Genomic DNA, 25,482 nt, shown 5'->3' with positions numbered 1-25,482 from the left:
GATCTCTAGGAAGATTCACAGGACTCACATATAGAATTATTCATGGCTATGATGTACAGCAAAAGGATATAAGGCAAAATCAGCAAAGGAAAAAGGCACATGGAGTAAATTCTGTTGGAAACCAGGCACAAGTTTCTAAGAGGCTTAATTCCTCCAGCATCATATTGTGACAACATTTCATGAATTATTATCTACCAGAGAAGCTCATCAGAGACTCAGTACCCAGAGTTTTTACAGGGAGCTACTCACGTATGTACCCAAATTCCAGACTCCCAATTAGAAGCAGGTGCTCATCATACGTAATACTGTCTGCACCGTTTAGGCACAGTCTACCACTCGTCATCAGTTAGAAAATGGAGGGAATCCTCCCAAAATCCAAGTTCCCAGATGCCAGCCAAGAGCCAATCTTGCAAGCAGGCCTTTTGAAGGATAGCAGTCTCAGGCCTGGTATGTTCATCGTTTTCTACATAGTGTCTCATGAGGGCGCGGTCCAGCTGTCAGCAGGGGCTCCATCATCTGAAGCCTTGACTACTGGAGCTGGAGGCTACACTTATGAGAAAGCTCACTCACATGGCTCTCGGCTAGAAGTTCTTTACCATGTGGTGCTCTCCACAAGGCCACCTAACGTCCTCAACCTATGGCAGCTGGCATTCTCCACGGCGAGTGATCACATGGTGATCTCTCAAGAGGGCAAGAGAGTAAGAGTGTGCCCAAAATAGAAGCTGCAGTCTTTAATGAATTATCTCAGAGTGAAACACCATCACTTCTGCTATTGGTCACAAAGACCAACCCTCGCACAATGCAGAAAGGAGAGGGGAATAACAACTCTGAATGCCAAGAGTCAGGGATCACTGGGGGCTGGCGTGGAGGCTGCCTACCATAGCTCCACACTCTGGCTCTCAATGATTCATATCTCTCCTACATGCAGTATACACTAATCCCTCCCAGGGTCCTTACAAGTCTCATCCGATCACAGCATCAGCTCCAAATCCAGATCCTCATCATCTAAAATCAGGTCGAGGTACAGATGTGGCTCCTTGAGCCCTGTCCCTAACTTATGGTTCCTTGAATATGATTTCTCTCAATCTATAGGCATGTGCTATTGAAGCAACTAGTTACCTGTCGCCACACTCGACATACAATGGTGGCATGAGCAGAGGATACCTGCTATAACCACTCCTGCTCACAAAGGAGGAAATGGAAAGCTGGTAGGGGTAGCAATTCTGAAATCCCACCAAGCAAATGTTTCGAGTTCCTTGACTAGGTCTCGAGTTGAGGTCTGAGAATAATTCTCTGTGACCCTTAACTCCACGCCCTGGACTCTTGGTTTTGGCCTGTCAGTCATCCTTCCACTTTCATGAACAGGAACAAGTATTTGCAGCTGCGTAGTTTTCTCAGCCTGCTCCCTACTTGTAGACACTTGGGGATCCAAATGCCTCTTAATTTTATACTCTCTATGCCCCTTTCATTTCAAGCTGATGGTCTCTTCAAGTATAATTCTCTTAAAAACTTTGAGGGTCTTCTGTGAATCCTTTTAGGCCTCATCCCATTACACAAAAACCACACCCACAAATCTCCTTGCAATGGTCCTTCCTCACCTTGGGCTTTTGCTGAAGGACAATGTTCGTGAGCTTCCAAGAAGCCCGGTTGTTTGATTGAGAGGATCTATAAGGCAAATCCTTAATCTCTTTAGAGGGCCTCGTGGCTGACCACGTGGTACTCTGAGACACCATCTTTGATTTGGGGGATCTGAAGAAAACAATTTTACAGTAATACGCTTGGCTTCATGTTTGGAACTTATTTTCCTAAAAGTGCCCCACATTTGTTCTTTGCTCAGAAGCCATTTCTTAAGCATCATGTGCCATGTGGAGAAGATAGAAATCTTCAAAAACAGTGAGACCTGGCTCCTTTTTTGTCTGCTACTTTTGCCTTTAGTTCCTCTCTCTTTCCCTGAAATTTTACTATAAATAATGGGGAAAAAGCAGAAGGGATTTTCAACACGCTGGTTAGAAATCTCCTTAACTACATCACCCGGTTCATCAGGTATATTTTCTACTTTCCACATTACTGCAGGCAACCATGTTGCTAAAGTTTTTGCTGCTACATAACAGACTCTTCCTTTTCCAGTTTCCAGTGTGATAGCCCTCATTTTCCTATAAGCCTCCACTGACAGCTGCCTCAAAATGCATACTTTTATGGACAGTGTCTTCCAGGCACCTGAAGCTTTTATTATCATGTTCCTCAAAATGCTTACAACTTTTCCACTGTGCACTGCCTACGTTCAAAGCCTCTACCAGATTTTAGGTTTTTGTTACATCAGCATCCCACTGCTAGTACCAAAACCTCACTAGTTATCTATTGTTGTGCAATAAGTGACCCCAAAACTTAGCACTTAAAACAAGCATTGATTGTCTCACATAGTTTCTGAGGTCACACAGAAATTGGGAGCCATTTAGGTAGGTGCTTTTGGCTCAGAGTCTCTTGTGAAGTTACAATCAGGTTGATGGTAGGGCTGTAACATCTAAAGCAGGGGTGTCCAAACTGCTGCCCGCAGGCCAACTGCAGCCCGCAATCCATTTTTTATTGGCCCGCAGCAAATTCCAAAAATATATTTAGTTTACTTAAATAAACCAGGTGAGACAATACGTACTTCACCTCGAGTGGATGGCCCGGCTGTGTGTAGTTTACCGCATATGGCCCTGGGTAAAAAATGTTGAAAAAAGTTTGGACACCCCTGATCTAAAGGCTCAACAAAGAGAAGATCTGCTTTGAAGCTCACTCACAGGGTTGCCTGGCAGCCTCCGTGTTTTTTTCAGCTGTTACCACATGAGCCTCTCTCCATACATTGCGTCACTGTCTTCACAACACGGAAGCTGGCTTTCCACAGAGTGAGTGATTCAAGAGAAAGAGCTCAGTCTTTTATAACCTAATCTTGGAAATGACATATCACCACTTCTGTTACAATCTATTTGCCAAGGGCCTGAGTAGCAGGAGGTAAGGACCATTGGTAGACCATTTTGGTGGACGGCTACCACATTTCCTATCTGGAAGTCTAATGGGATAACAGACATCAACAATTACTTACAACAAAATTTAATAAGGCCCATAAAATAACACATAGAGAAGTCAGCACCAGCTTACCCTGGAGGAGTCACAATGATGTGACAGAGGAGGTAATGTTTACTTTCGGGCCTAAAAGGGATGAATGAGATTTGTGAGACACGTGGAACAGCCTAGCCTGCTGGGAGCTTTCCATGCATTTCTCTTTTACGTATCCTACCTGCCTAGTAAATCTGATAATCTCAAAGCTCTTCCTAAAAGCAAATATGGGAAAACTTAATTTAATATCAATACTTTTGGAGGCCATATTATCATTTAATAGATGAATCAAAAGCATAATGGTAGATGATGGATGCCATGTTTGGAAATGCTTCATCTAAATGTCACACTTTACTTAGGAAAAAAAACATGAATAAAGTGAAAATGCACAGCTTGATAACAAATGTGAGAGTTGGAATAAATGCCCCTAATTTGATAAAGCGCACAACTATTCAACATATCATAGCGATAGGTTAGTAAGAAGGCAAGAAGAAAGGTATGGAGGAAGACATGCTAATCAAAGAACCCTCTGAGTGAAATAGATGTAAGAGAGGATGAAAAACTAGGTCAGGCAAGCATGCTGAAATATTAAAAGCTACTTTTTTTTTCATTATAAGAGTGATACAACCTCATTATAAATCTGTAAAGTATAAATGAGCATAGAAGGAAAACTAAAATTACTCATGGCCCCAAATTCTAGGGATTACCACTAACTGGATTATATATAGACAGTTCCCTTTTAGACTGCTGGATAGATAGATGGAGCTACACACACACACACACACACACACACACACACACACACACGCAATTTTGGAAATGGTTCTACATTTTTCATGAATATAAAAACACATAAAACTTAAATTTATATATGGGTAATGTTTTTAAAGTCTAAATACTATGGAGAAACTAAAATTCACCTGTAATTGTTTTTACTCAGGGGCAAAAAAAAAAAACGGTTTACTATTAACATTTGGTATTTTTCTTACAGGTACTTTCAATGCAAGTAAGATTTTAATGCAAACATAGAGTCATGTTGTTTTGTTAACTGCTTCTCTTATTTAAAAGTACATGGTGGCTCTCTTCTGTTAATGCATGCACAGCTACATTATTATTTTTAGCGACTATATAGTTCCCGAATCGGTGTACACCATAACTTACTTAACCAATAGCCTGCTAACAATGAGCATTTATGCTGCTCCCAGTTTTCCACAGTTACCAACAAGGCTCAGCAATTACACCTGTATGCAAACATCTTTACACTTATCTGTCATTTCCTCAGGACAAACTTCTAGAATTAGATTTGCTATGTCAAGACATTCACTTTTTAAGAATTTTTATGCATATTGCTGCATGTTCCACCATAAATGTTATACCAATATATACTCACAGCAAGAATATAAAAATGTCTCCAAGTCACCACCTTCACCATTACTGAGTATTATAAGGAAATAGTTTTAATTTTCATTACTTCAGACATGAAAGACAAATTAAGACAATTAATATATGAATACCATACATGTTCAAATGTTTAAAGATCACCTTTTCATTGTGAATTATGCTTTCTTGTTTTTTGCCAAATTTTCATGGAAGTGTTCACTGTTTTTGTATTGATTTGTAAGTGCCCTCCAACCCAAATGCACATCTATTCAGATATTTTAAAGCTTGGTAGCAACGCCTTATCAGCAGAACATAAATAAGAACTTAAGAGTTAGCAAATGGTTGAGCCACGTACAAATTTTCCTGACTCCAAAATTCAGGCACTTCCCATGGTAGGGCACACTACTCTGAGGACTCTTCGGAACTGAACGCAGGCACTCCCAAAGTGTTTGCTCATTAGAATCACCAGGGGTGCTTTTAAAACTCTTGCCACCCACTTCCCACCCCCTACCAATTCAACCAGCCATACTACAGTTGAGGATGCCCAAGTGATTCCAATGGGCAGTGACGCTTGGGAACCACTGAGTATTTCATGCCCCATCTACTAGGAATGCTGCTGTCTCATAGCCCTCAGCTCTCCCGAACTGCCCTTGATCAAAGAGTTACCTAGCCCAGGCTCATGTCCATTCCTGGGCCTACTGCATCCTATGACTAGAGGACACAAAGGTATAAGGACCCACCCACCGTTACTGTCCCAGTCCAGGAAATCCCATTTCCAGGGTTCCCATTGGGGAGTATGAAGGCCTTACAACTCAAGGCAGCCCATCTCCTTCTGCCCAGTCCTGCCTCCTTCTCTTCCCCACAAGTGTTGACCGGAGAGATTCCCTAAGAATGTCCTGCATACTAAGCTCAGAGGCTGCTTCCCGAGAGACCCCAGCCTGTGTTACACATGCTATATGGAACTTCCCCTAAAAGAATAAACTAAACAAATCTTCCTCAAAGGCCTGACATACAGATGAAGGCACTTAGTTATCAAAGCACATTCAAAACTCCTTTCAGGTGGAGTTACCGTTTAAATGAGCACCGAGTTTCTGTTTGGGGTGCTGAAAACATTTGGGAAATAAGGGTGATGGTTGCACAACGTTGTGAATATGACTAAATGCCATTGAATTGTACATTAAAAATGGTTAAAATGGCAAATTTTAGCTTGTATATATTTTACTACAATTTTCAAAAACGAATATACCAAAAACCACTGTATACTTTAATTGGGTGAATCGTATACTTTAAATGGGTGAATTGTGTACTTTAAACAGGTGAACTGTTAATATGTGAACTATATCTCAATAGAGCTCTTTCAAAAACCCTTTCAGTGCTGTGTAATGATATGGTAGTCAACAAATGAGCACAAAAGTGGCCTCAGCTCTATTAATCCACAGAACAATATTTTCAAGCCTTCATCAACGGGTTTTCTTTCACTCATTGTCTCATTCCATAAAAATACAAAAGCAAAATGCTCATTGATTTGTACTTTACATATCTTTGGTCAGCAGTAACTCAGAATTTACATGCTGAGTGGTACAGGGAAAAGAGTAAGCAATTTCTTGGGCCAGCTCCCAGGGTTAAGAATATTTAAAGACTACTTGAGGGCTAAGATATTGGCCATGTCACTAAATTCAGTTGTGCGGTAGGATAGGTGTTCGATTCACCTGAAGCGCAAGCTCACACACACAGGAAACCACCATGAAGCTAGGTAACAGACCATTTCTAAAAAGAGAAGCAAAGCAGGCTTATTTGTAAAAACAGCAATGTGCCAAAGATAGCAGTGTCCAGAGCATAACAGATGCAAAAGTCTATCTCCCCAGGAAACACCGAGTCCACTGCACTCTTCCAGGATTTATAAAGTACTTCACCTTCGCAGACTCTTCCATAATCATCATCGTTAGCCATCCCCAAGGATCCCAGAAGTTTCCGTTTTATGAAAGACTGACAAGCCTCTTACACCAATGCATACCTTCCCTTAACAAGAGACCTCCAATCAATAAAGGCCAAACCTCCAATAAGAGTAACTGTCATTTGAAGTCTGTGGTTTCTACTCCTGGCCCTCTACAATCAATGTATGACCGGAAACCCATTTTATGTTTGCACAAAGCTTATACACTGAAGTGCTTACGAATGAAAGAAAACCCATGTCAAAAATGCCACCCAAAGCATAATGGAAAAAAAATAATGCATTTGGAGCTGGGAAACTTGAGCTGCAGCCTTCAATCTGCTGCTTGCAACCTGTGTGACCCCGGGCCAGTTCATTAGCCATTATGAATGTCAGTTCCTTTATCTGCAATATGGGTTTAATGATGATACCGGCACTGCCTATCTGAGATTGTTGTGAGGTTAAATGCGATTAAGGAATGACTAAACTTCAAAAACTAAAGTTCTATACAATGGCAAAAGAGCACTGTAACACTTCTCATCCCTGCAGAGCTGCAGAGAACCATAGCTTAGGGCCATTTAAATATAACACAGTTGTTTAAATATGAAGGTGAGGAAGTGAATTCCACTGAGGGAAAAATATTAATCCAAGTCACCTCTTCTTACATCCATTTCATAACCCATTTGAGGCCAAGCTGATTACGGTGTGGAAGCCACACGCCAAGGAGTGAAAGGAAATGAGTTAGAATGTGTCTTTAATTTAGACTGATAAGATCATTTCCATCTACAACTCTAGAGTTCGTTTGGTTTGCTGTTGTTGCTGTGTGTTATTTCTGTTTATTACCGTAGAAAGCACTGACGTATAAAATACTCAGCTCCTTTTGGGGCTTGGGCATACCTACTTTTTTTCCTAGAAAATGACCCTGGAGAGAACTAAAATTTCACAGCACAACAATTCTCTAGTGGATTTTAAAGGAATCCTCTGAGGTAAGACTAAAAATCATCAAAACGCACTGATTTTATATTCCACAAATGTATAACCTATGAAATTTCAAAGTCAAGGACTTAGCATTATTTTTTCCCCCACTGAATGAAGACTTAAATGGGAACTAATACGTGTTCCAAATTTAGCAGAGGCACAAGGGCTGGAAACAGTTGCTTAACAACTGCACACATTTGTCTATTACCTCACAGGTTGCCAGGAGAGGCCACCAGCAGAGCCAAAAAGCAAAGTCAAGTCCGACACAAAACAACTGGCCAAAAAATGAATCCTGAAATAAAGAGAGAACTAGATGATGTTACTCCTTCAACCACTTTTTCTTTTGGAAAGTCTGGTGGGGGAGGGGACGAAATCTGATATGTCATTTGTGGTATTTAGGCATAAGTATAAATGGTATAAAGTATTAATGAACTTTAAAACAAACAAAAATTCCTATCTACCATCTTTTCTCCACTTTCCTTTCAGTATCAAACTCCTTAAGAGAACAATCTACAGCCTCTGACTCCTTTCACTCACCATATATTAAATAGTTCTCTCAGGGGTCACTCACCATGATTGCGCCATCCGCAAGTCCAGGAGCCTTTCATGAATATTTCTTGACCTCGCTGTGGCATGCAACACTACTGGCCATTCCTTTTTCTAGAAACAGCTCGTTCTCTGACTCCTCTGGTACAACACCCATCCTGGCATTCCACCTACCCCTCCTACTCCATTTTCCTCTCCCCATCCTTCTCCTGGTTCTTGATTACCTAAGTCTCCTGCTTCCGCTTTGGGCACCCTCCACTACACACACTCCCTGGAAGATCTGAGCTTTTCTGTGGTTCTCTGTCTAGTTGTATGTGACAACTCCCAACCACCTCTTTCCTGAAGATCAAGCCCACGTTTCCAATTGCCTAATCCATATTTCCATTTCTCCCTTTAGTACCTTATATCCAAAATGGAACCCACCACCCTTCTTACAAAAACAATCTCCTGCTCCTAGCTTTCCAAGTGTTATTCTTCTCATTTCTCACTTTCAAAGCCATCCTTCTACTCCACCTAAATTTACAAGTTTCCAAGTCCCATGAGTAGCTCACTGCTTCCTTTGTATTCTCATGCAAAGTATTGCAATAACTTCCAATGTGGATTCTCATTGGCAGTATCTTAGGACTCTCAAAAAATTCTGTACCACAATACCAAATAACTTTTTCCTGAAGTAATGTGTGACTCGCAGCCCTGTTCAAAAATGCCAGTGCTTCCGCTTTTCAGGTTAGATTCCTAATCCTAACATCTAAAGTTCTCCCTAATCCAGTCTTATCTATGTTAACACTCTAGAAGGTCACAATGTTCAGATGAGTTTGGATTCCTATCAGGTTTTCTCTAAACATGCCTTAAAGTTTCCGGCTCCACCTGAAATGCTCTTAGGAGCCCTGCCTCCCCACAGACCCTCCAGCCATCTCCACCTGTTAAAGTTAAACCTTTCTTCAACACCTAGTTCAAACTATTTCCACAGTGAAACTTATCCTGATTTCTCCTGTCAAAAATGTCTTGTACACAAAAGCATTCTGCCCCATTCCTGAGGTTTTCACCATGATCTATAATAATGAAACGCAAATTTTATCTCCTCTGTTACATCCCAAGTCTCTCAGAGGGAGGGGCACAGCATCATAGTTTGCTCAAAAGAGCATGAACTTTGAAACCAAAATAACCAGGATGTTTTTACTTGCACTTAACTAAATGACCCTGAAACTCTCTGGTTTTAGTTTCCTCATCCGTAAAAAGAACCTATGGTAATCATTGTGAATTGACTTGCTTACCTCGGGGATGAGCAAACTATGACCCACAGGCTAACCCCAGCCCACTACCCATTTTTCTAAATAAAGTTTTATTGAAACAACCATGCTCATTCATTTATGTACTAAGGCTGCTTTTTCACTACAATGGTAAAGCTGAGAAACTATAATAGAAACCACTAAGACTAAAATATGTACTATCTGGCAGCTTCTCTATCTCAATTGCACTCTCCGTTTAAATAGAGAGGTGGTATAGTTATAAATATTTTCCAAACTTCCCTGAATTTAGGAGCACAGGGGTTAATTGGGTTCCACTACTTAGGGGCATTCATACAATGAGTTCTAGAAGGTGGAAGTAAGATAGGGGCCATCTTCTGGCTCCTTATTGACTGTTCACTTGTCAAGGAAAGTCATGGAAACATGAGACTTCTTAACTACAGCAGTGTCCCAGACCCTTCTCGAGCTTTCTGAGAGTCAAGATGCAGTGCGGCAGTTGACAGAAGCCCTAGTGACTTTCTGATCTCCAAGTCCCAGGGCCAGCATGACAGCTACAGAGGTGCACTCACCCTGAGGTTCACCCTTCCAGTGGTTTTGTAAGCACCTAATTCTCTGGATGAAATCCCTTGTTTAAAATTTATTGCCAAGGTTCTGTGTCTTGTACTGAACACTGACACAGAGCAAAATGATAAACACCTAGTGGAGTTCCTGAGACATAAAATGCCAATGCCTGCTTTATAAGAAAATGCTTTGTAAACAGTAAAGCCAATGTTTTCTATAAAGCTTCATCTTATCCCCCATACTTCAAACCCCCAACTCCCATCCTTGACTTAGCACAGTGCCTCCCTAAAATGTCAGTGTTCCCCACAACACAGTCAGCTCTCTTCCCTTCTCACGCTGCTTGAGAAATCTCATCTCTCCTTCCAGCTTCAATAACCACATAGATCAAGGGTTAGCTGTCTTGGGGGCATGGACATTTGAAAAAGTTGATACACAGCTAAATCTCCAGAACAAATGCACATGCATTAAAATTTCAATACAATTTTTAAGGTTCATGGGCCTTCTGAATTTTATCTATGAACCTCTAGGTTATGTAACCCTGATCTTATACATCTAAAACTATACCTCAGGCCAGATCATTCTCACATAGTGAAGACTGATATTTACAGGTGTTCACTGGATTTCCCACAAGCAACTCAAACTCAATCTGTCCACAAGTGATTTTTATCTCTCTACTGTTCTTCTTTCATTTATATAAGTGAATGATTCCAGCATCCTCCAATGGCATGGGATACATTCAGACATCTTTCCTTCCTTTTCCATAGACAATTGCCAGATCCTGATAATTTGACACCCCTAGTTGCTTTTTTTTAAAAACATTTTTTAAATTAGTTTCAGGTGCACAAAACAAGGTAATAGTTAGACATTCATCATTTGTATCCCTCACACAGTGACAATCCCCTTCCCCCCATCCACTACCCCTCTGACATCACACACAGCCATTACATTTCCACTGTCTCTATTCCTAATGCTGTACTCCACTTCTTGTAACTATATATGTATATAAAATTGTAGTTGACGTTAATTATTGTTCAGCTTCATAACATATGATGTCACTTATATGTAGAATCTAAAGTAAAGAATAAATGAATGAACTAATCAGAAACAGTCTCAGAGACATAGAGGAAAAACTGAGTGTTGCTCTATGGGAGGGAGGGTGGGGATAATGGGGAAGGTGAGAGGATTAGAAAGCACAGTCAGTAACCACAAGATGGCCACGGGGATACAAAAGTCAATTTGGGGGATGTAACCTACAATGTTGTAAAGATTTTGTAGGGTATCCGATGGACACGTGTCCCATTAGGGAGACCACCTCAGGGATGATGTAGATGCCTGATCACTGCACTGTACACCTAGTTGCTTTTGAATGTAGCCACATCCCTATCTCAGTTACAGTAACTTGTCCTGCCACCCCGATTCTAATGAAGATTGCTGCAGAACTCATCAAATTGGCCTCTCTGCTTCCACTATGTCCTCTCCAAGCCATTTCCTGGACCTTAAACCATGCATATCAAATCTAATGTCTTTCCTTTGTTTAAAACCTTTAATAACTCCACATTCGTCTCACCATCCACCCTCCCATGATTCCTACAAAATGGCTCTGTACCCTCCCACCATATAAGCTACCAGTTTCCAGAACTACAGCCTTTGTCACCGCCATGGAGCACATTCTACTCCCTCCCCATAATGCCCTCTCTCACCATTTTATTTCCTACTGCTACCCACTTCTACCCCCACTTCACCTCCCCCCCACACACACACAGACACACATTTTCCTCATGGTTAACTCCTCATCCTTCAGTTCTGAAATTACATGTCACTTAATTTCCTTATTCATCAAATGTTTATTCAGCCTCTACCACATGCCAATCACTGGGCAAGCACTATAGATAGAGCAATAAAAAGACAGTCACAATCTTTGTCCTGACAAACCTCAATCTTATAGGGACGTTAGATCAAACAGGACAAGTATAACGCTCTCCCAGTTGCCCCCAGTCCCAAACCCAGACTGAGTCAGTATCCCCCATCCCGGGATTCCATAACTCTCATCTGTGATCCCCAACCCCACTACCACTGTTGGCTCGTCTATTTCTCCCAATGACCAGACTATAAACTCCTTAAAGGTGGGACTATGTCTCACCCATCATTTCATTTATTGCTGATACCGTAGTACTGTATCTGGCACTCAGAAATTGCTTATAAATCTCTATGAATTAGGAAAATTCAGTCAATAAATGTCAGCTGACTGAACTCTGCTTAGAAGTATCCCTATAAGGGGAATACAATGGAAACAATTGGGGTGGGGGAGTCCTCACTATTGGCTTGTCTGGGCTTTGTTGATGCCTCAGTCATAAGTATTAATAACAAGCTTCCAACACCAGACTTGCTGCCTGCACTTCATGTGCAGCAGCTATTCCCAGCAGCCCTTCTTGCCTCCGGGATAAATACCTGCATGCTCAACAGTGTAGCTAATTAAAGGTGCCTCCCGGCGACTCGGGAGACGTCGGGGGGGCCAGTCACCAAGCTGTGTCCCTGGTCACTGGAACCTAAACAACAGAGAAGGCAGGTAAGCATAGGGGACCAGGCAGCTAGAAGAGGCCCAGGAGGTCAGCCGAGTTAGACCCCAAAAGCTTTGCTCCAAATTCCCTGCTGGGCCAGCCCTGGGTCTGTGTGTATAAACTACCACCATATTTCTGAATATGTGTGAAACTGGTAGGGATGGGAAAAAGCAAAGAAAAACAGTTAACTACATCCTTTATGAAAAATAGTTAGTTTGAATAAATGCTGATGAGCTTTTCTTGAGCATACAACAATACAAGTGAACACTTACGTAGCGCCTGCTATGTGCCAAGTTCTAACTTCTCGGTGTACATCATTTAATTCTCTCAAGGCCCCTGTGAGGTGAGCACCATTATTATCTCACTTACAGGTTAGTAAGTGGAGGCCCAGTGAGATTAAGGAGACTCTCATGGCTGCCCCCAACTAGTCAATGACACTGCAAGAGGCAAACCTGCAGTGTGACTCAGAGCTCCGCACCGGAAGCCCTACACTCACATCCCTGTGAGGGGGTGAGGGAGGGGCAGTTCCATTGGTGCCCCAGTATCCAATGCCAAGGCCATTAACAGGACTGAGAACAAGTTTTCTGTGTTAAGGGGCAGCTCATCAGTCTGGTCAATTATTGTCATGCAGTAATGAGGGTCTGATGTTGGCAGATCTTCCTATTTTTTCAAAAGAAAGCAGATATCCATACATATATATTTTCTAAATTAGGGATGAGGAAAGGGAAGGATCACAGATGGTTTTGGCTAGAGGAACTGAGAGGAACATGATAATAACTGAAATGGGCTTATGAGGGATGCAGAGGTTTGGAGATAAAAGACTGTGTCCAGTTTTGATGTGCTAAATTTCTGGTACTAAAGATGCCCACAATGCTTTGAGAACTCTGGGGCTGGAGCTGAGGACCAGGGGTACAGATAATAAAGAAGGCTCTGGTTACTTTGCTGTCAGGCCACCCTACCTCTACCTTCAGTTCCACCTAAAAAAGGATCATCTAAAACACCTCCTCTTGTTTGTTATGAGGATGGTAAAAAACCAGGTCGGTATTAGTTTTCTGAAACTGCCGTAACAAAGTACCCAAACTGGTGGCTTAAATAACAGAAATTTATTGTCTCATAGTTCTGGAAGCTAGAAGTCTGAGGTCAGGGTCATGCTTCCTCTGAAGTCTCTAGGGAAGAATCTGTTCCAGACTATTCTCCTAGCTTCTGGTAATTACATGGCCTATGGCAGCACAACTCCCATCTTCACATGGCATTCTCCCTGTGTGCATCTGTTCAAATTTCCCTTTTAATAAGGATACCAATCATATTTGGTTAGGGGCCCACCTTACTCCAGTATGATTTCATCTTAACTAATTATATCTGCAATGACTGTGTTTTCAAAGAATGTCAGAATCTGATGTAAAGGGGTTAGGACTTCAACATACAGGGAGAGACACAATTTGGTCTTTAACAAAGCTCTAAATGGAGGTTTTCCTTCTTCCAGATTCAGGATTCCTAAGAACAAGATTCAGGCATGCCATCATTTATCTTTGGAAAATTACTATGTTCAAGGAATCACCCTAGTCCTACAGGAAATACAAAAATGCATTAGATCTTAATTCTTAAGGGCCTACCAATGGAGCTGGAGATAGAAGACATGCACAGAACTATCCTACAAATAAATAGGTTATACTTGATTTGAAAGTAATATAGATACCATAAGAATCAAATAGGAGATAAGTCACTTTAGTCTATAAAGGCAGGCCTTGATCTTTATGTAGTACAGTTGACCCTTGAACAACATGAGTTTGAGCTGTGCAGGTCCACTTCTATATGGATTTTTTTTTTCAATTAACCTATACAGTTCAACTGACCACAGTTCAATTGACCTGCATGATTCAAGTGGTCCATGCAGTTCAAACCTGTGTCATTTAAGGATCAATTCCATGGTTGGGAACCCACATATATGAAGGCTGACTGTAATTATATGTGCATTTTCGACTGTGGGGCATGTTGGCACCCCTAATATTCGAGTTGTGCAAGGGTCAACTGTATTTGATTTTAATATTGAGGAAGGCCACAAATTTTAACAGATAGAGACTTGGGGTTAGGGCAGAAAAACTGAAAAACTGAAAGATATTCCAAGTAGATAGAACAAGTTGAACAGAGGAGAGAAAGAGAAAAGAAAAAGCTTGTTATATCATGTCTATTTGCCTCAAGAACTGGGTATGTCATGTAATTTTAGAAGACCTCATATAATTCAGAAGGCTAAAATTATAGTTTGAGATCAGTTGGAAGAACTCTTAATTGGCAGGAAAGAAGTTTGGATATAAATTGATAGGCACCTGGCGGTAATTTAGGTGGCCAATAAAAGTAGGTCCTCTAATAATGGCTGAACACGTCCCAAATCTGGGGAGAGATATGGACATCAAGGTACATGAAGTTCATAGGTTCCCAAACAGATTAAATCCAAAGATGGATTCACTGAAACACACAGTATAATAAAACTGTCAAAAATCAAAGACAAGAGAATTTTGAAAGCAGCAGGAGAAATTCATAATATACAAGAGAACCCTCACTAGGCTATCAGCAGGTTTCTCAGCAGAAAACTTCCAGGCCAGGAGAGAGTGGGCTATTCAAAGTGTTGAAAGAAGAAAAACTGCTAACCAAAAATACTTAACCCAGCAAAGCTGTCCTTAAGAAATGAAGGATAAAGACTTCCCAAACAAAAGCTAAGGAAATTTATCACCACAACATACTTTACAAGAAATGCTGGAGAGAAGTCTCAAGCAGAAATGAAAGGATGTTAATAGCATAAAAACACGGAGTATATAAATCACTGGTAAAAGTAGGTATATAATCAAATTCAGATATTCTAATACTATAAAGATGGTGTGTAAATCATTTAATCTAGTATAAAGTTAAACGGAAAAAAGATTTAAAATAATTATGAATACAATAATTTGTTAACAGATATATGATAAAAAAGATGTAAATTGTGACATCAAAACATAAAATGGGGGAAGGAGTAAAGGGGTAGATCTTTTGTATGTGAACTCACTTCAGCTTTAGGGACACACATAAGTTGAAAATGAAGAGATGGAAAAAGATATTCCATGAAAATGGAAACCAAAAGAGCAGGGGTGGCTGCACTTAGATCAGACAAAATAGACTTTAAGTCAAAAACTGTAACAAGAGCAACGATACAAAAATGTAGGGGACTTCAATACTCCCCTTTCAACAATGGATAGATCATCCAGATAGAAAAATCAATAAAGAAACATTGGACTTAAACTACATGCTAGACCAAATAGACCTAACAGGCATATACAGAACATTCCATCCAAAAGCAGCAGAATAAACATTCTGCTCAAGTGCACACAGAACATTCTCCAGGATACATCATATGTTAGACTATAAAAAAGTCTTAACAAATTTAAGATTAAATTCATATCAAGTATCTATTCCAACCTTAATGGTAGATACTAGGAATCAATAGCAGAAGGGAAGCTGAAAAATTCACAAATATATGGAAATTAAATAACACGCTACTGAATAGTCAGTCAATGGGTCAAAGGAGAAATCAAAAGAGAAATTTTTTAAAATATCCTCAAACAAACAAAAATGGAAACAAAACATACCAAAACCTGTGGGATGAAACAAAAACAGTTCTAAGAGGGAAGTTAATATCAATAAATGCATCCATTAAGAAAAAAAGAAAGGTTTCAAATAACCTAACTTTATACCTCAAGGAACTAGAAAAAGAAGAACTAAGACCAGTTAGCAGAAGGAAGTAAATAACAAAGATCAGAGTGGAAATAAACTAAATAGAAATAGAAAAATAATAGGAAAGACAAACAAAATTGACTAAGCTAGACTAAGAAAAAAGAAAATTCAAACAATTAAAATCAGAAATGACAGAGGACACATTACAACTGACACTATAGGAATAAAAGGATCATAAGAGATTGCTATGAACAATTATGCACCAACAAGATGGATAACCTAGAAGTAATGGATAAATTTCCTACCAACATACAACATATCAAGACTGAATCATGGAGAAATAGGTAATCTGAACAGACCAATAATGAGTCAGGAGAATCAAAAACCCCCGACAAAGAAAAGCCAATGACTACGTTGTTTCACTGGTCAAATCTACCAAACATTTAAAGAATTAATGCCAATCCTTCTCAAACTTTTCCAAAAAATTGAACAGGAGGGAACACTTCCAAACTCATTTTATGAGGCCAGAATTACCCTAATATCAAAGCCAGACAAGGACACTGTAAGAAAAAAATAATTACAGGTCAATATCCCTGACGAACATAGATGCAAAAATCCTCAACAAAATATTAGCTAACCAAATTCAATAGCACATTAAAAGGCTCATACATCATAATCAAGTGGGATTTACTCCTGGGAGGTAAGGGTGGTTTGACATATGCAATTGAACAAATGTGATGCATTACTAGACTGAAGGTAAAAATCATTTGCTCATTTCAACAGATACAGAAAAAGCATTTGACAAAATCAACATCCTTTCATGAGAAAAACTTTCAAAAAACTATGTACAAAGGGAATGTATCTCAACATAATAAAGACCATATATGACAAGCCCACAGCCAATATCATGCTGAACAGTGAAAAACTGAAAGCATTACCTCTAAAATCAGAAACAAAACAAGGACACCCACTCTTACCAATCTGATTCTACTTAGTACTGGAAGTCCTAACCAGAACAATAAGGATAAAAAGATGAAGAGAGATAAAAGGCATCCAAATTGGAAAGGAAGAAGTAAAATGCTCTTTGTTTGTAGGTGACATGATCTCATAGAAAACTCTAAATTAGACCCCACCAAGAAACTGTTAGAACTAATAAATGAATTTAGTAAAATTTCAGGATGCAAAATTAACATACAAAACTCAGTTGCACTTCTATACACTAAAAATGAAGTATTTAAAAGAGAAATTAAGAAAACAGTCCCACTTGCAATAGCATCAAAAAATAAAATACTTGGCAATAAATTTAACCAAGGAAGTGAAAGACCTGTATACTGAAAAGTATAAGACATTGATGAAAGAAACTGAAGAAGACACAAATAAATAGAAAGATATATGTTCAAGGGTCAGAAGAATTAATATTGTTAAAATGTCCATAGTAAAAAAAAAAAAAAAGTCCATACTACCCAAAGCCATCTACAGATTCAATACAATTCTTATCAAAATTACAATGGCAGTTTTTACAGAAATAGGAAACAACCCTAAAATTAATATGAAAGACACAACATAGCCAAAGTAATTTTGAAAAAGAACAAAGCTAGAGGCATCACACTTCCTGATTCCAAACTATATTACAAAGCTATAGTAATCAAAGCAGTATGGTAAAGGCATAAAACAAATGCATAAACCAATGGAACAAAATAGAGAACCTAGAAATAAACCCAAGCATATACAGTAAACTAAATTTTGACAAAGTCACCAAAACCACAATAGGAAGAGTATAGTCTCTTCAATAAGTGGTACAGGGAAATCTGAATAGCTATACCCAAAAAATAAAACTAGACCTCTATCTTACACTGTTCATAATAATTAACTCCAAATGGATTGAAAACTGAAATGTAACACTTAAAACCATAAAATTCCTGGAAGAAGACCCAGGGGAAAAGCTCTTTGACATTGGTTTGGGCAATACTTTTGTACAGGATGTAACACAAAAAGCACACTCAACAAAAGCAAAAATAAACAAATGTGATTATGTCAAAATAAAAAGCTTCTGCACAGCAAGGGAAACAATCAATAAAATGAAAAAGCAACCTACTCTTAACAGAAAATATTTGCAAACCACCTATCTAATAAGGGGTTAATATCAAAAAATATACCTGATACAGCTATGTATGATACAACAGCTCATACAACTCAATAACAATAATTATAACAATCTGATTTAAAATAAGCAAAGGACCTGGATAGGCATTTTTCCTAAGAAGATACACAAATGGCCAACAGGTGCATGAAAAGATGTTCAGCATCACTAGTCATCTGCAAATCAAAACCATAATGAGATATCACCTCACGTGTGTTAAGGTGTCTGTTATCAAAAAGACAAGAGATAACAAGTGTTGGTAAGGATGTGGAGAAAAGGAATCCTGTATAGTCTTGGTAGGAATGTTAATTTGTACAGACATGAAAAACATCATGGAAGTTCTTCAAAAAATTAAAATAGAACTACATATAATATAGCAATCCTACTTCTGGGTATATACCCAAATGAAATTAGTATCTCAAAGAGATATCTGCACTCACATGTTTGTTGCAGCATTATGCACAACAGCCAAAATATGAAAACAACCTAGTTATCCATCAACAGATGAATGGATAAAGAAAATGAGATATACGGAATATTTTTCAGCCATAAAAATAGAAGCAAGTCCTACCATTTGCAATAACAATGAACCTGGAGGACATTACACTAAGTCAAATAAGCCAGACAGAGAAAGACAAATACTATATAATCTCACTTACATGAAGAATCTTAAAAAAAAAAAAAAAAAAAAAAAAGTTGAATTCATAATAGAACCAGAGAGAAGAATGGTGTCTGTCAAGGGTTGGGGAATGGGGGACATGGGGAGATAGTGGTCAAAGGGTACAAACTTTTAGTTACGAAGTGTGATCAAACAATACAGTGAATGTTTGAATACAAAAAATTTATTATAGTAAAAGACTTTGCCATTGATTCCCTCTCAAAATACTCCCACACTTCAAACACTCTTATTCTATCATTCTTGCCACTTTCTGAAGCAGTTCTAGAGTCCTCTTTCATGGGTGTCTTTAGTTGCGCTGTCATGGCTGCCTCGATGTCCTGAATCATTTTGACTTTGGGGAAGAGCCAGAAGTTGCACGGTGCCAGATCCCGTCAATAAGGTGGATGAGGACACACTGTAATGTTTTCATTTCACAGAAAGTGCCATATGCCAGAAGTGATGTGTGACATAGAGAGTTGTCATGATGGAGGATGATTTAGGGCACACTTTAAAACACACCTTTTCTCAACTGTAGCTCTCATCCGACTGACTGCACCAAACAAGTTGAAAGTTGTCACATACTATTACTAAGGTTCAATGCACCGCTTTCCCATATTGAAGATCCATGCCTTTCTGTAGGATGGCACTTGGCAGCAGCATTCACCGTATTTGCTGATCACAAGGGAAAGGCTCTGTCTCACACATCGCTTCTGGTATGGCAATTTCTGTCAAATAAAACTTTACAGTGTATCCTCATCCACTTCATTCGCCTGATCTGGCACCATCTGACTTCTGGCTCTTCCCCCACATCAAAATGACCATGAAAGGTAAACGTTTTGAATCAATTTGGGACATGGAGGCAGCCACAACAGTGCAACTGAAGACACTCAGGAAAGAGGACTTCCAGAACTGCTTCAGAAAGTGGCAAGAACGATGGGATAAGTGTGTTCAAAGCGAGGGGGAGTATTTTTGAGGGGGATTAATGGCAATGTGTCTTTTACTATAATACATTTTTTATTTAAACATTCACTGCATGTTTTGATCACACCTCATATAAGATGAATAAGTTTTGAGGATCTAATGCACAGTATAATGACTATAGTTAATAATACTGTTTACATACTTGAAATTTGCTAAGAGTAGATCTTAAGCATTCTCATCATCAAAAAAAGGCAACTATATGAAGTAATGGATGTCAATTAATTTGATTGTAGTAATCATTTCACAATGTGTACATATATAAAATGACCATGTTGTATACCACATTTATAATATTTAGTATAATATATTAAATATTAAAACATATATAATTTTATTTCCCAATTACACCTCAGTAATGCTGGGCAGGGGGAGGAGTTGTTCTTCTCTCCCACTGACCTAAGAAGCCTTATAATTCCAACTTTTTCCTCAGTAGAGACCCTCTTCCAATCAGGCGGTCCTCAAGAGAGAATATATGGGGGCAGCTACCTTTCATGCTCTTTGAATCCAGTAAAGTATCATAACTCTGGTCTTTAAAGAACATTAAGTTATAAAATCCTGGGTCAGACTCACTATAGCCCATTGATCCTAGTGTTGTCTTAGCCTAGTAGTGCTGACTGCAACTTTGACAATTAAGATATTTGCAACACATGCTACCACTTATACCCCAAAGTCCTTCTGCAATAAGCCTGTAAGGCTCAAATAATAGAGCATCAGGGCCAAAGTCAAGTTCCACTATTTACCATCTGTACATCCCAGGGAAAGCCACTTAACTTTTTGGTGTCTCACTTTCTTCATTACAAAAAAAGGATAACAAGAATATCTATGACCCAGGATTACAGTGACGATCAAATGAAACAATATAAAGTACTTAGCATTGTGGCTGGAATACAGTAAGCGATTAGTAGATAGTAACTGTTAATTTTGCTATTTTTATTACTGTTATTATTAAGCAATTATGGGTCTACCACCTATTAATTAATCTAGACTTTCCATGAATACATTAGATAATGAATTACATCTAAAAGCTACTCGCTAAAAAATATTTTGTCAAGGTGTGTGCTGTTCATGGCAGCTGTGTTGCCATGGCCACAGCAAAGCAGTAGTTCCAGTTAAAGAACACAAATCCTAGTGACTTAAGAGTTGGAAACTAAAGGGACAAGTTCTCCAACAGAAATAAGTTCTCGCTTACCTTATATGGGTGTTGGTTCATTTGTTCACTTAATTCCAAGAGTCTGCTTAGCACAATTATGTTAAAACTGGATAGTCTTCTGTTTATTTCTAACCAACCGTAAAGACAGTATCTCTTTAAAGTAAACGGGCCATTTTCATAACAAGGAACGTAACATCAACTTGCACTATAAAGCAGCTCCTTCTATGAAAGGTGCCAACAAATCAACAGAAAAGACAAATGCCCTTATAGAATAACAGAGAAGGGACACGAGTGAGAAATTTACCTAAAAGGAAACTCAGATGAGAAATACACATAAGGTAAGTGTTCATTTGTATTTGTAATTTTTAATGTGATTTCAAACAATGAGGTATTATCACAAAGGTCTAAAAGAGTTCCTAATATATGTAAGGGTGTTAGGAACACAGCCCTGCTATATACCACCAAGAAATAGGACTTAGCCATACATGTCAACCTAGAAACACAGATCAAAGGCTAAAAATGCATGTGTTATTCTAATTATAGGAATTTATCCTATGGAAACAACCACACATGTGCATAAAAATATCATGATTAGCTAAGATCTTGGCCTCTAAAAATCAAATTTAAATTTTGTCTTTTCTACTTACCAGCCATCTAACCTTAGGCAAATTACCTACCTGTTCTTTATCTGAGCTTCTTCACCTGTTAAATAGAAAGAATGACACCTACACTTCACAGGGTTGTGGGCAGGGAAAACAAGAAAGTAAACAGAACAATTCCAGCAATGTGCCAAGCTCAGCCTAGGGCCTCAAATATCATTAGCTATTATTCTGATTGGTTAAGTCAATCATGATGTATTGATAAAGTATAGAATACTGTTTAGCCATTAAAAATGGTGTTCTAGACCAAGTAAAAGCAAACTAAAGCCCAGCCCATGAGCCAAACTTAGCCCACTGCCTATTTTTTGTAAATAAATTTTATTGGAACATAGTCATGCTCATTCATTTATATACAGTCTAGAGCTGACTTTTCACTACAACAGCAGAACTGAGTAGTTGAAACAGAAACAATATGTTCCACAAAGCCCAAGATATATACTATCTGGCCCTTTACAGAAAAAGTTTGCTGACCCCTGATCTAAAAGGCAACTTTACTGATTTACTGTCATGGGAAAATGTTCTCAATCTATTAAGCAAAAAGAAGTTTCCCAACAGTAAGTAAATAAAGTCTCCATTTGTGTTAAAATATGTATATCGAAAAAACAAGTATGGAAATAGGTATTTTAATAGTTAACTATAACTGAGTGGGGGTGCTATATAGTTTATTTCCTTCTTTGTGTTTATCTACAATTTCTGAGTTTTTAATAGTAAACATGAATCATTTCTGCAATAAGAAAAACATTTAAGGAACTAAGAAGGAAAGCAGCTGTTTTAATTGTGACATAGAAAGGGGACAAGTAATGCCTTTAATAGTAAAACAAAATGGAAAGATATTTTTAATTGCTGAAAGAAATATGGGTTTGTATTGTTGGTTTCGTCTCATTCCCTCACACAGATAGGAATGTGAAAATGGGGGGAGAGGGAAGAAAGAAAGCAAGGAGGGAAATGTGATAACACAATTGTTACATGATTCAGACAGCAGCCAAGCTCAATAATCCTTAAGATAAATACATTTGCAAAGCTTAGAGAGACACTACCAATCTGTGCACCAAAGATTGAATTACACAATCTCCCAGTGTAAGGAGAAGTCATGTGGCACCAAATCTCATCTGGGACAGATAACGGGATATGTTTCAGAAATGCTTAATCAACAGGCCTATCCACCAAGCATTTACTGCTTACCCGGTGCCAAGCATTTACAATATCACATGGAGACAGACACACAAAACATAAAAATATTTTTGTAACACATACAAAAATAAAAATATTTACAAGGCATAGAGGAATGAGTGATGACTCATTTCAAGGAGAATCCAGTTGGGTTTTTACTCAGATGCCACCTAGATAAATGCTGTTATACCAACCACTGAACCCCAAAGGAAGAAGTTTCAAGATGGCAAAGAAAGAGTTATGGTTTACCGGTCAAGTTTTCAGTAAGCAATGAGGATTCAGAGAGGCACTTTTGGTTACTGAGTGTAGGCATTTAGAGGGCAGTGATTTGGGGGATCCCAAATCAGAGAGCAGGAGTTTGCTCCCAGACAGCACGCAGAAGAGAAGGGGTTTAAGGATTCACAGGGTGGTGGAGGAGGATACTCCAGTGATGAAGGCTGAGAAGGGATTTGCAGAGATTGGAGCAAAACCAGTACAGAGTGCTTGGTATATGTGCTCCAGAATGATCTCCTTCGGTATTTAAAGTCAAATGCTTAAGATGAGCTGGCTTAACAACTTGGGCAGCTGTAAGCAGCAGTTGTGATTAATGACGTATTCCTGTGTCCCAAACAACAAAAGCCTTCTTTGAAAATGCCTTTCCCTACAATTTTTCAGCTTTTTTCTGAGCAGGACACATGCATTATGCCCTCCCTCATTTAGAGCCAGGTGGTAAGAAGAACATGAATGGGAATTCATTTTTTGGTTACATTTTGCTTTGTTTAGGGCTGAAACACAAGCAACTGATGTGGTGGTGAGGAAGAGAAAGAGATTCAGCAGTACTCTATCGTCAACATAGTCACAGTTTTGAAGTAATGCCAAAAAGCACCTAGGATGTGAAACTGGAGCTTGGTGACCACTATGTGGATGAATCCAAACATGCCTAGACTGTAGCACAGCCCTCTGCTAAGACTGCTTTGAGTGGCATGGCTCTATGGCTGAAGGCCTGGCCCTGCCTCACAGAGAAGCGATGGGAAGGAGTGTACAGGGCACCAAATAGCAGGTCAGGTCTGGCTCTCCCACTGAAGGCTGGGTGACCCTAGACAAGTCTCCTAACTTCTCTGAGCCACAGTTTCCTCATTTACAAAGTAGAGATAAATCATATCTCAGGACTTTCACAAACATAATATGAAGGATATGGAGTGCTGGAAGGAACTATAAAATGGAAGTTAACATTTTTCCAGATTTATTGAGGTATAATTGACAAATAAAATTGTATATATTAAAAGTATACAGTATGATGATTTGATACATGTATACACTGTGAAATAATTACTATAATCAAGCTAATTAATATATCCATCACTTCACAGTTACCTCTTTTGTTTGTGGTGAGAACACTTAAGATCTCTCTTAGCAAGTTTGAAGTGTACCATACATGAATTATAGTCACCATGCTGTACATTAGATCCCCAGAATTTATTTCTCTTATAACTGGAAGTCTGTACCCTTTAACCAACATCTCCCCATTTCCCCCACCCCCAGCCCTTCACAACCACCACTCTAATCTCTGGTTCTATGAGTTCAACTTTATATCTTTTCTAGATGCTACATATAAATGAAATCATATAGTATTTGTCTTTCTCTGTAAGGTTTATTTCACTTAGCATAATGTCCTCCAGGTTCATCCATGTCTTCTCCAATGGAATTTCTTCTTTTTTATGGCTGAATAGCATTGCATTGTATATACATGCCAGTCATCCATTGACAAACACTTGGGTTGTTCCCATATCTTGGCTATTATGAACGCAAATAAAACCACAATGAGATACAGCCTCACACCTGTTAGAATGGCTATTATCAAAAAGACAAGGAAAAACAAGTGTTGGTGAAGAAAGAGAACCCTGTACACTATTGGCATGTAGGACTGTAACTTGATACAGCCATTATGAAAAACATTACAGAGGTTCCTCAAAGAATTAAAAATAGAAGTACCATATGATCTAGTAATCTCACTTCTGGGTATATATCCAAAAGAAATACAGTATCTCAAAAAAAAATATCTGCACTACCACATTTTGTTGCAGCATTATTTGCAGCGTCAAGATATGGAAACAACCCAAAGTGACCGAAATTAATATTATCACTGAATACTATAACACAGTGATCAGAGCATTTTGCTTACGAGATTGTGATAGCCCTGCTATCCTAGAGAAAAGACCAGAATTAATCAGCTTCCCAGGTCATTGGCCTGTTCCTTCCAGGTCTTGTGGAAAGCACATGGTCTGTGAAGAAGGGGCTGTACACGTACAGTGGAACCCCAGGCAGGGCCTTACCCACTCTAAGCCCCTCTCCTCATAGGCAGAGTGGGAAGAACAACAGTGATCTTGCAGAGACGCCATCGGCATGAGCAGTCCTGTGCCAGAGCGTTGGCCCAGTGCCTGAATAAAGTGGGTCCCGGAGAAATGAGAGCCATTTGGACATTGCATCTGAAATGTAGGTAGCTGGCACTTATCGTACCAGGATATTTCAGAACACAGAGCTCAACACTTTCAGCAGCTCAATATGCTCTTTTTTATTTAAAAAAAAAAACAAACAACCAGAAAATAAAATCTCTTCAATAATGTACTGGAATAAACTGTGACCCCTCAGTAAAGGAAACATTCTACGTATTTGAATACAAGGAGTGAATGGCAGGACTTGGGTATTATTTATAGCATGTGAATGTACCTCAGTTTCCACATTAT

At 39.0% G+C, this 25,482-nt stretch overlaps 1 protein-coding gene and 1 pseudogene across 11 annotated transcripts in view; both read right to left on the bottom strand.

Moving 5' to 3' along the window:
• Window positions 1-1,733, bottom strand: part of LOC308497497 (10 kDa heat shock protein, mitochondrial-like) — a 72,799-nt pseudogene extending 71,066 nt beyond the window's left edge. The window contains exon 1 of the transcript in view: window positions 1,599-1,733. The product of the transcript in view is annotated as a 10 kDa heat shock protein, mitochondrial-like (transcript). The remainder of the gene's footprint in view (window positions 1-1,598) is intronic.
• RGS6 (regulator of G protein signaling 6) overlaps window positions 1-25,482 on the bottom strand; it is a 464,887-nt gene that overhangs the window by 400,471 nt on the left and 38,934 nt on the right. The window lies entirely within an intron of this gene.

Source organism: Rhinolophus hipposideros (genome assembly GCF_964194185.1).
Source record: "Rhinolophus hipposideros genome assembly, chromosome: 5".
Classification (NCBI taxonomy): Eukaryota; Metazoa; Chordata; class Mammalia; order Chiroptera; family Rhinolophidae; genus Rhinolophus; species Rhinolophus hipposideros.
This window is presented reverse-complemented; position numbering and strand designations above follow the sequence as displayed.